This window comes from Ovis canadensis, chromosome 4 (assembly GCF_042477335.2).
Source record: "Ovis canadensis isolate MfBH-ARS-UI-01 breed Bighorn chromosome 4, ARS-UI_OviCan_v2, whole genome shotgun sequence".
Lineage (NCBI taxonomy): Eukaryota > Metazoa > Chordata > Mammalia > Artiodactyla > Bovidae > Ovis > Ovis canadensis.
The window spans coordinates 73,981,824-73,996,278 of record NC_091248.1 but is presented as its reverse complement, the minus strand read 5'-3'; positions in this window follow the sequence as shown (position 1 = coordinate 73,996,278).

Sequence of the window (14,455 nt, the reverse complement as noted above, 5' to 3'; positions counted from 1 at the left end):
TAGGGGGGAATTATAACTTTTTATTGAAAAGCATTGAAGAATTGAATGTAGAGGTGTTCATATCTATGCCTAAAACATCTTAATAATATATGTTGGGTATTTCAGTCCTTATTGATATATGAATTTGATACATTAGCAATTCTGAGCCCTTCATGGTTTTTATGGAGTGAACAAGTTGATGATATCACTTACAAGATGATTAAGACGGCCAAAAATGATTAAGATTTGAAAAAGTATAAGCTGAGAGTATTTGCCACATACATCTCAAAAATAATGTAGTAGTATTTGTGTTCAGTTCAGTTCAGTCAGTTCAGTAGCTCAGTCGTATCCGACTCTTTGCAACCCCATGAATCGCAGCACGCCAGGCCTCCCTGTCCATCACCATCTCCCGGAGTTCACCCAGACCCACGTCCATTGAGTTGGTGATGCCATCCAGCCATCTCATCTTCTGTCGTCCCCTTCTCCTCCTGCCCCCAACCTCTCCCAGCATCAGAGTCTTTTCCAATGAGTCAACTCTTCTCAAGAGGTGGCCAAAGTACTGGAGCTTCAGCTTTAGCATCATTCCTTCCAAAGAAATCCCAGGGCTGATCTCATTCAGAATGGACTGGGTGGATCTCCTTGAAGTCCAAGGGACCCTCAAGAGTCTTCTCCAACACCACAATTCAAACGCATCAATTCTTCGGCTCTCAGTCTTCTTCACAAGCCAACTCTCACATCCATACATGACCACAGGAAAAACCATAGCCTTGACTAGAGGGACATTAGTTGGCAAAGTAACGTCTCTGCTTTTGAATATACTATCTAGGTTGCTCATAACTTTTCTTCCAAGGAGTAAGCGTCTTTTAATTTCATGGCTGCAGTCACCATCTGCAGTGATTTTGGAGCCCCCCAAAATAAAGTCTGACACTGTTTCCACTGTTTCCCCATCTATTTCCCATGAAGTGATGGGACCAGATGCCATGATCTTCATTTTCTGAATGTTGAGCTTTAAGCCAACTTTTTCACTGTCCTCTTTCACTTTCATCAAGAGGCTTTTTAGCTTCTCTTCACTTTCTGCCATAAGGGTGGTGTCATCTGCATATCTGAGGTTATTGATATTTCTCCTGGCAATCTTGATTCCAGCATGTGTTTCTTCCAGTCCAGCGTTTCTCATGATGTACTCTGCACAGAAGTTAAATAAGCAGCGTGACAATATACAGCCTTGACATACTCCTTTTCCTATTTGGAACCAGTCTGTTGTTCCATGTCCAGTTCTAACTGTTGCTTCCTGAGCTGCATACAGATTTCTCAAGAGGCAGGTTATGTGGTCTGGTATTCCCATCTCTTTCAGAATTGTCCACAGTTTATTGTGATCCACAGAGTCAAAGGCTTTGGCATAGTCAATAAAGCAGAAATAGATGTTTTTCTGGAACTCTCTTGCTTTTTTGACGATCCAGCGGATGTTGGCAATTTGATCTCTGGTTCCTCTGCCTTTTCTAAAACGAACTTGAACATCAGGAAGTTCACGGTTCATGTATTGCTGAAGTCTGGCTTGGAGAATTTTGAGCATTACTTTACTAGCATGTGAGATGAGTGCAATTGTGCGGTAGTTTGAGGATTTTTTGGCATTGCCTTTCTTTGGGATTGGAATGAAAACTGACCTTTTCCAGTCCTGTGGCCACTGCTGAGTTTTCCAAACTTGCTGGCATATTGAGTGCAGCACTTTGACAGCATCATCTTTCAGGATTTGAAATAGCTCAACTGGAATTCCATCACCTCCACTAGCTTTGTTCGTAGTGATACTTTCGAAGGCCCACTTGACTTCACATTCTAAGATGTCTGGCTCTAGATGAGTGATCACATCATCATGATTATCTGGGTCGTATAGATCTTTTCTGTACAGTTCTTCTGTGTATTCTTGCCACCTCTTCTTAATATCTTCTGCTTCTGTTAGGTCCATACCATTTCTGTCCTTTATCAAGCCCATCTTTGCATGAAATGTTCCCTTGGTATCTCTAATTTTCTTGAAGAGATCTCTAGTCTTTCCCATTCTGTTGTTTTCCTCTATTTATTTGCATTGATCACTGAAGAAGGCTTTCTTATCTCTTCTTGCTATTGTTTGGAACTCTGCATTCAGATGCTTATATCTTTCCTTTTCTCCTTTTCTTTTCTCCTCTCTTTTTTTCACAGCTATTTGTAAGGCCTCCCCAGACAGCCATTTTGCTTTTTTGCATTTCTTTTCCATGGGGATGGTCTTGATCCCTGTCTCCTGTACAATGTCACGAACCTCATTCCATAGTTCATCAGGCACTCTATCTATCAGATCTAGACCCTTAAATCTATTTCTCACTTTCACTGTATAATCATAAGGGATTTGATTTAGGTCCTACCTGAATGGTCTAGCAGTTTTCCCTACTTTCTTCAATTTGAGTCTGAATTTGGCAATAAGGAGTTCATGATCTGAGCCACAGTCAGCTCCTGGTCTTGTTTTTGTTGACTATATAGAGCTTCTCCATCTTTGGCTGCAAGAATATAATTAATCTGATTTCAGTGTTGACCATCTGGTGATGTCCATGTGTAGAGTCTTCTTTTGTGTTGTTGGAAGAGGGTGTTTGCTATGACCAGTGCATTTTCTTGGCAAAACTCTATTAGTCTTTTCCCTGCTTCATTCCGCATTCCAAGGCCAAATTTGCCTGTTACTCCAGGTGTTTCTTGACTTCCTGCTTTTGCATTCCAGTCCCCTATAATGAAAAGGACATCTTTTTTGGCTTAGGAGATAGATAAATGGACTAATGGAACAAAATAGAGAAATTAAAACATATTAAACCCTGTTTGAGGAGAGATGTGGTACCACAGATCAGTGATGGAAAGAATTAACTTCTACATTTATAATGATGATGGGATTAGTTATTCATATGAAACAAGTAAAGTATATGCTTATGTCCTACCATGCCCAGAAATCAATTTTATGAGAAATGAAAATCTAATCAGGAAAATCAAAATGTTATAATTAGAAACATCTGTTTTCTAAAGACAACATTAAAGTAAGTGACATAGTAATCCTATGGTTGGGCTTCCCTGATGGTTCAGGGGTAAAGAATCCGCCTGCAATGTGAGACATGGGTTCAGTCCCTAGGTCAGGAAGATCTGTAGATGGAAATGGCAACCCACTGCAGTATTCTTGCCTGGGAAATCCCATGGACAGAGATGCCTGGAAGCCTACAGTCCATAGGGCTGCAAAGAGCCAGACACAACTGAACAATAATAACCCCATGGTCTGTGGTCCAGGAGACAGTAATTGCAAGATATGTAAATGTTTAACACTAATAACTAAAATACATAAATTGAAAAAAAAAACTTCAAAAAACATTTGAGCATAAAAATGGGCAAAAAGATATAGAGCAACGATTAGCAACAGAAAAAATATTAAACATGGTAATAGACATAGATATAGACATGGATCTATATAGATATATAACCACATACATTTGATTCACCATAGTGGCTACTTGCGAGGAGATGAAGAGGAATGAATCAAAAGGAAGAATACAGACTATTATAGAAATAAACAGTGTTTTATTTTTAAGTGATGGATAAGAACATGGATTCATTATATTATTTGCATATATACTTTATTAAACTGAAATATTTTATTATAAGCATTTTTTAATATGGACAAAGGATATTGAATATTATAAACGTTGAATGACTCCTTTGACAACAGGGAGAGTAAACTTTATATTTCTAAACTCTGGTATGAAAAGTCGCTCAGATACTTTGCCCATCTAAGATTGTGAAAGATTGATATTTATTCAGAGTACTATTTAAAAAATGACAAATTGATCTTAAAGAGAAGAAAAAGTGAAGATGAAAGAGAAGCCCAATTCTTAAGGCAATATGAACATTTTAGTTCAGTTCAGTTCAGTTCAGTTCAGTCACTCAGTCAAGTCCAGCTCTTTGTGACCCCATGGACTGTAGCATGCCTGGCTTCCCTGTCCATCACCAACTCCTAGAGTTTAATCAAACTCATGTCCATTGAGCTGATGATGCCATCCAACCATCTCATCCTCTGTCACCCCTTCTCTTCCCACCTTTGATCTTTCCCAGCATCAGGGTCTTTTCAAATGGGTCAGTTCTTCACATCAGGTGGCTAAAGTATTGGAGTTTCAGCTTCAGCATCAGACCTTCCAATGAATATTCAAGACTGGTTTCCTTTAAAATTGACTGGTTTGATCTACTCACAGTCCAAGGGACTCTCAGGAGTCTTCTCCAACACCACAGTTCAGAAGCATCAGTTCTTCAGGGTTCAGCTTTCTTTATAGTCCAACTCTCACATCCATACATGACTACTGGAAAAACCATAGCTTTGACTAGATGGACTTTTGTTGGCAAAGCAATGTCTCCTCTGCTTTTTAATATACTGTCTAGGTTGATCGTAGCTTTTCTTCCAAGGAGCAAGTCTTTTAATTTCATGGCTACATCACCATCTGCAGTGATTTTGGAGCCCAAGAAAATAAAATCTCTCACTGTTTCCATTGTTTTCCCATCTATTTGCCATGAGGTGATGGGACCAGATGCCATGATCTTAGTTTTCTGAACATTTACAAAGAAAAATTGGGGTTTAGGAGACCTGATTCCAAAGACAAACTATTCCACTAACTCCCAGAATGACCTTGAGCATATTGTTTGTGATGGATTGAAAATTATTACACATTTTAGGACATTCCTCCCACTTAGACGTGGAATCCTTTTCCCTACCCTTGCTTCTAGGCTGGCTTGTGGCTGATTTGGAAGATGGCAGAATTGACACTTAGCCAGAGTAACTACTACCGTAGCCTTTAAGTATGCTATTGGCTTCATCTTGGTCTCTGGGATCCCTGAAGTATAGGAAGTCAAGCTGCCTAGCCAATAAGAACACATAGAGTGTCCATGAGAGGAAAGGGAGAGGGTGAAGAGCCCACATGAGCCCAGATAACTGTCCCTGTAAAGATGTAGATATGTGATTGCAACGGTGTGGAACCCTGCAGTTCAGCTCAGCCACTCCTTAAATACCACAGAGTAATCTCAGTGAATGGAATATGAAGCAGAATTGCCTAGCCAGTGATGCAGCTTGTACTATTGCTTACATATAGCTTTTTTCTTAGAGAATGTGTTTTGGTTTGGTTCGTTTGTTTGTTTGTTTTTTACACTCTCTGAATGTTATTGTTTAAACAGGCTGGAATTGCTAGTCGTACTAGCAATTTATTCAGTAGAAATCCTTTTCAAGATTCCATTTCTGCTCAGACTGGCTTTTGCTGACCCACAAAATCATGAGATAGAAATATATATATATTTTTTGTTTAAAACCACTAAGTACTGGATAGTTTATGATGTAGCAGTCTGCTGCTGCTGCTAAGTCATTTCAGTCGTGTCCGACTCTGTGCGACCCCATAGACGGCAGCCCACCAGGCTCCCCCGTCCCTGGGATTCTCCAGGCAAGAACACTGGGGTGGGTTGCCATTTCCTTCTCCAATGCATGAAAGTGAAACGTGAAAGTGAAGTCGCTCAGTCGTGTCCAACTCTTAGCGACCCCATGGACTGCAGCCTTCCAGGCTTCTCCATCCATGTGATTTTCCAGGCAGGAGTACTGGAGTGGGGTGCCATTGCCTTCTCTGATGTAGCAGTCTATGATGTAGATAACTGGAACTGAATTTGTTACCTGGAAGTGGGATGCTGCCATAAAAAAACGCTGAAACCTGTGACATTGTCTTTGGGCCAGTAGTGGGTAAACCCTGGACATCAAGGAGACTAATAGTGAAACTTGAAAGTAGATGTGGGCTTGGAGGTAGGAAAGGTGTATTTGAATTAAAAGTAGTCCTTTGTTATTTACTGGTGGAAAGTTCAGCAACACTGTCACTGACAGTAGTGGGGAAGGTTGGAAATACACTTACTGGCTTAAACTATGGAGCTTTCCAGGTATAATTTGCACAGGGCCAACTGGGCTCTAGTGGCCTCTCATAAATTTACAAAAGATGAAACTTTACATTCTATTATGGGTATGTATGGAGGGAAGCATATAACATTTCTTTAATTCACAGATCTTTGGATTAAGAGGAATTTTACACAGGGCATATTGTTCACACCTGGACCTGATTTAGATAATAAGATATTGAGCACGAAGTTGGTTTAGGATAAGATTTTGGAACATCTTGGAAAGAGCTGAGTGTATTTTGCATGCGGAAGAAGTAGAAATTATTAGTGGCTAGAGAGAGAACTATGGCATATTTAAAATGGCAAAAGTCCTTAATGAGTGATGAGGTCTGTTTCTCCATCACTTGAATCCAGGCTGGCATATGATTACTTGGCTAACAGAATAAAGCATATAATTTTAAGTCTGAGTCTAGTCTTTAAAAGTACCAGCAGTTCCCATCTTTATCTCTGAAATCATACGTATTATGGTGGTGGTTTAGCTGCTCAGTTGTGTCCAATTCTTATGACCCCATGGACTGTAGCCTGCTTCTGTCCCTGGTATTTTCAATGCAAGGCTACTGGAGTGGGTTGACACTTCCTTCTCCAGGGGATCTTCCCGACCCAGGAATCGAACCCAAGTCTCCTCTATTGCAGGCAGATTCTTTACTTACTGAGGTACAAGGGAAGCCCATACATATTATGAGTGTCCATATAGTAAATCTAACTACCCTACTGGAGAAAATCCAAGAAGAGTCCTTGAGATTACATAAATAAGGGACCTACAGCAGTCTCTTGCTTTTTAATCTTCCTGCCATGTAATCAGGGATATTCTTCAGAACAGCTCAGGGACCAGCCTGACACCACCAGGTGATCCAGTCAGTTCCAAGTGTAATAGAGGAAATGCCCGAATGAGCCTTGCTGCTTTTTCTGACCTACAAATCAATGTGATACAAAATGCTTGTTAAACTACTAACTTTTGGAGTAGGTTTTTACACAGCAGTCGATAACTAGATAGTCAGATAGTAAACAGGTATATGAGATAGATATATTAGATAGCTGGATAGACAGATAACATACTAAGTTAGAATTCTATTTATCTGTGGGGAAAAAAGGGGGTTTGAACTACATTGTCTTTATGCTAACTGCCGAGTTCTTAAGGCTAAAGATTTATTCCAGTTTATTCTAGTCACTTTTGAAGCATCTTTCATTTCCTTAAGTCTGCTAAATCTCCAAGGCAAAATAATATAAAACAGAATAGATAACTAAATCTTGCTAGGCATTAACTAGGGTAAATACATTTGGAGAACTGCCTCTCAGTTTAAACCAGTTGAACTGTGAATATACCACGCTTTTAGAGAGACTGTTTCATCATGTCATGGTCTGTCTTATTAGAGTATGGTTTCAGTCCCTTGACAACTTAAAAATAATCACAGTCAAACAGAAGCTAAGCTGCTGGGATATGTGTTAATTGCTCCATTGTAGTACAGAGAGATAACAGGAACCGAGGTTCCCTTGAGATCAAGAATTGTGAAGTGTCAGTTTCAAAATGAGTTTTATTTGGTTGGTTAAAAATAGCTGTTTTCTTGAGCAATATAAATATATTTAGCATTGTTTGAACATCATTAAGTATGGTAAAGGTGCTAATCATTAGTAAGAAATGCTTTTAAGTATATGATTTCTACTCATTCTTTTTTTTTTTCTTCCCTGGGAACTTCTATTTTATAAAGTCCCTTTTATACATAGATTTCTCCATGAGATAGAGGGTACACAGTCAGCAAACTGATTCTGTGATGACCTATATGAGATGAACTGATGATTATCAATGGCTTACTTGATGTTTTTTGCAATGTCTGTCTGTGGCTATGATCTTTCATAAAATTCCAGAACAGTATTTTAAGATAAAGAATTTAACTCAAATTTTTAATTTTTATTAATTATAATTTTTTTTACTATTTTCATAAATAAGGATCAATGCACATTTCACATGAAAACTCTAAATAGTCTACACATAAATAGTACCAAAATAGATACAAAAAAAATGAGAGATGTCAAAGTTGAATTTCTGATCTGTGAGATCAAACGTATTCACTGGATTAACATTATAAATGCAAGATTATAAATGACTCACTTCATTTTCTGATGACTAAAGTGACAGATTACCAACCTGAACAAATGAATGTTGTTAGTTTGGATTTAGGTATTTATTTTTAAATAAAATTTTTCCTTTCATTCAAAATGGGCTAAAATAAAACTGCCATACACTTTCTAAGAAAGGCATTTTTCATTAACATCAACTATTTGTCCTTCTTATTTAAGGGAAACCTAAAAATGTGTGTTTGCAAAATATTAGAATCTGAGGGATGTGTGAATAGAATATGTTCTTTATAAGTCACAAAGATACATTGTTTATTATTTATTTCTGTGTGACCTTCTTTGTAAATTTTCAACTATAATTTATACTTGTAGTTGGAAATGTTATTATATTTTCAAAACTACTAATTTGATTACATAATAATAGAACTTCTTAACATGTTTTTAACTCTAATTTTTTTCAGTTAGTATAAAAATTATATTATCTGAATATACAAGTTGAATTATCATTGATTAATAGTTACCACTTCAAACAGCAAATAGGAATAGTGAAAAATAGTGATGTGAAAGAAAAGATTCAATCACTGCAAATCTTTAAATAGTTGTTTTTAAATTTTATATGTATATTGTTGTAGTGCTTATGAATTTTATAAGTGTTATGTCCCCAGTATATGATCTTCTTTCTTTAGGAAAAAAAGAAACTGGAGAGAAGAGGAAAATATGAAAGAAAAAAATTACTGAAATACATTTATTATATTTTTTTTATATTAAATGGATACCTTGTAATAAATATTCAAGTAACTGATAACCTGGGAGGTGTATGGTATAATTTATAAAAGAGACACATACACATATACACTTTTCTCTTTTCTAATCTATAATAGAATTTGAATTTAATAGAAACAGAAACAGCTGTTCAACATAAAAATTAAAATATATTTTAATATAAAAGTGTATTTACTATAAACAGAAATAAATGTTCAAAATGGCATTACGTTCTTAGACGTTAATAAGAAATATTAGTTTGTAAGAAAAAATGGTTATATCTAATAGCTTGGACCCTGGAAAGAAGTTCATGAAGACAACTGGACTAATTACACACAAAAACACTGAAATATCCTTTACCAGATCTGTGCCACTGGACCAAAGCATTGTAAGACCACAAAAACTACTTACCCAACATAGGTTTCATAACAAGGAACAGTCCAATAGAGTAGATAAATGTAAATAAAATGTAGTTAGTACATATCAAATTTGAAAAATTTTAAGTTAGAGGCATATGAAGTTTCATAGGAACGTGAGGAAAGAAAATATGATTTCCTCTGTGGAAGATTCTACAAACTTAAAAAAAAAAAAAAACTATGAAATTTGTGTTTTGTTTGTTTGTTTTGGTGATTGGGTGTGAGTGGGAAGCAAAGACTGCCAGAGATGTGAAACTCTTTGGGTGAAGGCTACCTAAATAGAGTCCAAGGGCAAAGACAGTGCAGAGTCGTTGCTCTTCTCTCTGTTGTCAGTGCCCTTGCTCTCCTGGTCTTTCAGAAGGTAGCTGTCTAGACTACAGTTCCTTAACACAGGAGTACAGTTCCAAGTTCAGATAAAGACAGTCTGTGTAACGTGAATTTGCATTTTTCAAACTTTTTCACTGTATGACATATAATTTAGACACAATATAATGAAAAAATTGGTGAAAGCCTAAGAATATTAGAGTCACCCATTTCCATGTACCCATTTGCAGTTCATCCTCTCTTCCTTCCATGGAACAGTCAGCCACTGACCTTACTGTCCTTAAAAGTTTGCCTTGTCTAGACTTTTATATCAGGTGGAATCATATAGTATCATACAGTACCTATTCTTGGTGATCCTGACTTTTCACTTAGCATGTGCGCCCAGTCTCTTCAGTTGTGCCTGACTCTTTGTGACCCTGTAGACTGTAGTCTGCCAGGCTCCTCTGTCCATGGGATTCTTGAGGCAAGACTATTGGAATGGTTGCCATGTCCTCCTGCAGGGGATCTTCCTGACCCAGGGATCGAACGATTGCAGGAAGGGGGACCCCTTCTGGGGCCTGAAACCGGGCTCTTGTCTAACACTCAGAAATGAATTGCCCAAGGAGATACATGTGCTAACAAAGCAAGAGATTTTATTGGGAAAGGGCACCCGGGCAGAGAGCAGTAGGGTAAGGGAACCCAGGAAAGCTGCTCTGCCACGTGGCTGGTAGTCTTGGGTTTTATGGTGATGGGATTAGTTTCTGATTGTCTTTAGCCAGTCATTCTGACTCAGAGTCCTTCCTGGTGGTGCATACCTTGTTCAGCCAAAATGGATGCCAGCAAGAAGGATTCTGGGAGGTGGTCAGACATGTGGTGTCTCCTTTTGACTTTTCCTGAACTCTTCTAGTTGGTGGTGGCTTATTAGTTCTGTGTTCCTCACCAGGATCTCCTGTCTAAAACAACTCATGCAAATGGTTACTATGGTGCCTGGCCAGGGTGGGCAGTTTCAGTCGGTGTGCTTCCCCTAACAAAACCTGAGTCTCTTGCATTGCAGGTGGGGTTTTACCGCTGAGCCACCAGGGAAACCCTTTCACTTAGCATAATGCTTTTGAAATGTATCTATGCAAGGGACTTCCCTGGAGATCCAGTGGTTAAGCCGTCATCTTCAATGTAAAGGTGCAGGTTTGATCCCTGGTCTGGGTGGGAGCTAAGATCCCACATGCTTCATGGCCCAAAACCCAGAACATAAACAGCAGAAGCAATATTATAGCAAATTCAATAAAGAATGAAAATGGTCCACATTAAAAAAAAATCTTTTTTAAAAAGATTCATCTATGCAAAAAAAATCATGTATTTATGTGAATATATAGTTTGTTACTTTTGATTGCTTATTCTATTGTACAGATCTATCACCTGTTATTTACCCATTCACCAGTTCATAGGCCTTGGGATGTTTTTCAGCTTTATCCTATTATGAATAAAGCTTCTAAAACCATTCAAATATAACTTTTTTGTGTAGACAGATGTTTTTATTTCTTCTGGGAGTGAAATAGCTGAGTCGTATGTTGAATGCATGTTTATAAGACACTGCCAAACTGCTTTCCAATATGGCCATGCCAGTTTGCATTCCTGCCAGCAGTGTATAAGAGTTCCACTTGCTACACAAAACTTGGTCTTTCTGAAACTTGGTCTTTTTGTTCTTTTTAATTTTAACCATTATAAATTGTTTATATTAGTATTTCATTGTGGTTTTAATTTTCATTTCTTTAATGATATTTAAATGATGTGGAGCATAATTTCGTGTACTTATTTGCCGTGTATAAATATATGCTTTTTCTCTGTTGAAGTTTCTTTTTACATATTTTACCCAGTTTTTGTAATAGGCTTAATTCTTATATTTGTCTGTGATCCAATTTGAGTTAATCTTTATGTATGTTGTGAGTTAAGAGGCTAGATATATCTTTTCATATGTGGTTATACAATGGTGTGAGTACCATTTGTTGAAAAGATTATCTCTTATTCACTGGGTTTTGGGGGCACCTTTGTTAAAACTGAATTTACCATGAATGTAAAAATTGTTTTCTAGATTCTCAGTTCTGTTTCTTTGATCTGTGTGTTTCTTTCCTTGGTAGAACCACAATTCTTGATTGTAATAGCTTTATAATAATTTTGAATTTGGACAGGATAGTGCTGCCATTTATTTCAATATTATTTTGACTACTCTGGGTTATTCATCTTTCCATATATATTTTAGAATCAGCTTGCAAATTTCTGCACAGAAGCCTGTGGTAATTTTGAAAGGGTTTGTGATAATTCTGTATATCAATCTGGGGAGAATTCCTATTTTAATTTATTCTTCTTATCCCATGATATACTATATCTCTCTATTTTCATCTTTTAAAATTTCTTTCAACAATATTCTGTGGTTTTTTGCTAAGGTTACCTTTAAGTAGTATATACTTTTGATATAATTAGTAAAATAGTATTTTTATTTTCAGTCCCCAATTTGATTGTTGGCATTTAGAAGTAAATTAATTTTGCATATTGACCTTGAATATTTGATGTCCATAAATTTACTTATTGCTTTGTATCTTTTTTTGGCACATCCCTTATAACTTACTTTATGTAAGATCATATTATCTCTGAATTAAGACGGTTTTATTTTTTCCTTTCTGATATTTATGATTTTTCTTCCTCTTCCTCTTTTTCCCTTAGTGCAGGATCGAAGACCTCTATTATTAAAGTGAATACAAGTGGTGAGAGCAGATGTCCTTGCCTTATTCCTGAAGTTTTAGGTAAGCATTCAGTGTTTCAACATTAAATACAACGTTAGCATTGGGTTTCTGTAGATATTCGTGATTAGTAAGGGAATGTTCCCTGCTGTTATTAGACTGGTGAGAGATTTTAAAATCAGGAATGGTTGTTGGGTTTTGGTAAATGCTTTTTTTACAGTTATTGAAATCAGTGTGTTTTCTTCTTTCCCAGTCTGAGAATATAGAGAATTATATTCATTGCTCTTTGAATGCTATATTAACTTGTTTCCTGAGATACATCTGATTTGCTCATGTTGCATAATATTTTTAATATACTGTTACATTTAATTTTCCAACATTTGGTTGTGAAATTTTCTACCTATGTTCCTGAGAGATATCCATCTGGAGCTTACTTTTTATGTAATTTGTTTTGCTGGCTTTGATATAGAGATAATAATGCTGGCTTTAGAAAGTGAGAAGGGTATTTCCCCCCCCTTTGTCATTTCCTGAAAGAGTTTTGATACTGTCTACTTGTTTTGTTTTCCTTAGTAACCTTCTTTTCTGTCTTGTCTTCAGCTCCCTTTCAGTAGAAGCTGGCCATATTAGGTATTCAATTTAGTCTTCCTCTCTTAGGTAACTGAGTGCCTTTAAATGAGGTGAGTTTCACATTTGTCATAATTTTGTGATTCCTTAGAAGTCACTAAGATCAAACTGCTGGCAGCTCTCCTGTAGCAGCAAACCAACATATGGTGGAAAGCAAAGCAGCTTCTCCTCTTTTGGAGTTTCAGCCAGTGAGAAGGAAATCCAGTTCCTCTTCTGTCTGTTCAGCTCACTAGAGCAGATTCTCTTCAAATCCACAGCAGGTAGGTAGGTGCAGACTCCAAAGGAGGTTGATTTGTTTGTTTGCTTATCCAAAAGGAACAAGGAGTAGCAAGCCCTTTTCTCTGTAGCTGGTCATTTATACAGTCATTCACAATATTTAGTGAGTGTGAACTATGCCTCAGACAGTATTCCTAAAACAAAGGATAGAGGAAGAAACAGAAAGAGATCACTACACTCAAAGAGTTTATTAGGGTTTAAGGGTGATGAAGGCTTCCCTGGTGACTCAGACGTAAAGAATCTGCCTGTAATGCAGGAGACCTGGTTTCATCCCCTGGGTCAGTAAGATCACCTGGAAAAGGGATGGCAACCCACTCCAGCATTCTTGCCTAGAGAATCCCATGGACAGAGGAGTCCAGAGGTCTGCAGTCCATGAGATCCCAAAGTACTGAACATGACTGACCGACAACACACACACACAAGGGTGATGAAAATAGAAATAATATATTATAAAACCCTATAATATTTTAAAATGTGGCAAATGCTACTTTAAGAAGAAAAATTAGAGTATAAGGGAGAGCTAAAATATCAGGGGAGAAGGACAGTTTGCTATATTGAATTTGCAGTTAGATTTCTTCTTATGAAGAAGAGATTTGACAAAAGACTTGAAGGAGATGAGAGATTGAACAAAGAGATTTTCTAAGGAAGAGCATTCTAGGAGAGGGGACAGGCTAAGCCTCCAAGGGCCAGACAAGAGCCCTTCTCTGTTCCACAGACTGTAGTCTGCCAGGCTCTTCTGTCCATGGGATTCTCCAGGCAAGAATACTGGAGTGGATTGCCATTTCCTTCTTCAAAACAGAATAGCTTCATTAAAAAAAAAAAAAACAAACAAACTTAAAATAAGCAAACAATATCTTATCTAAATGCAAAAATGCATTATGATTGGCTTTCATCTATGTAAAGCTTTCAAAATTTAGTTTTCTATAGTATCCTTAGAATCCATCAAGAACATTAGGAAGTAAGATAATCCTGAGGGCAGTATCATTTATAGAAGAAATATAACATTGAGACCTTGAATATTAAAAATTTATATAGCTGGCATTTTCTTTATTAAAAATTTCTTCTTCGTAGCTGACTAATATAATCCAGTACTAGTGGGTAGAATTAAAATTTATATATATTCATGATAAACTAAGTGAGGACACTTCATACCTAAGCTTACATTAGTTCTCAAAATAAATATGAATCTCCAAATATGAATGTCCAAATATGAATCTCCAGGACAATAGTTTTCACATTTGGAAGAGGAATTGTGTTAAGCTTTTCATATAATAGAAAAGTTAGTTATTTTGTATGGACGTGGGTATATTTATTATTCAA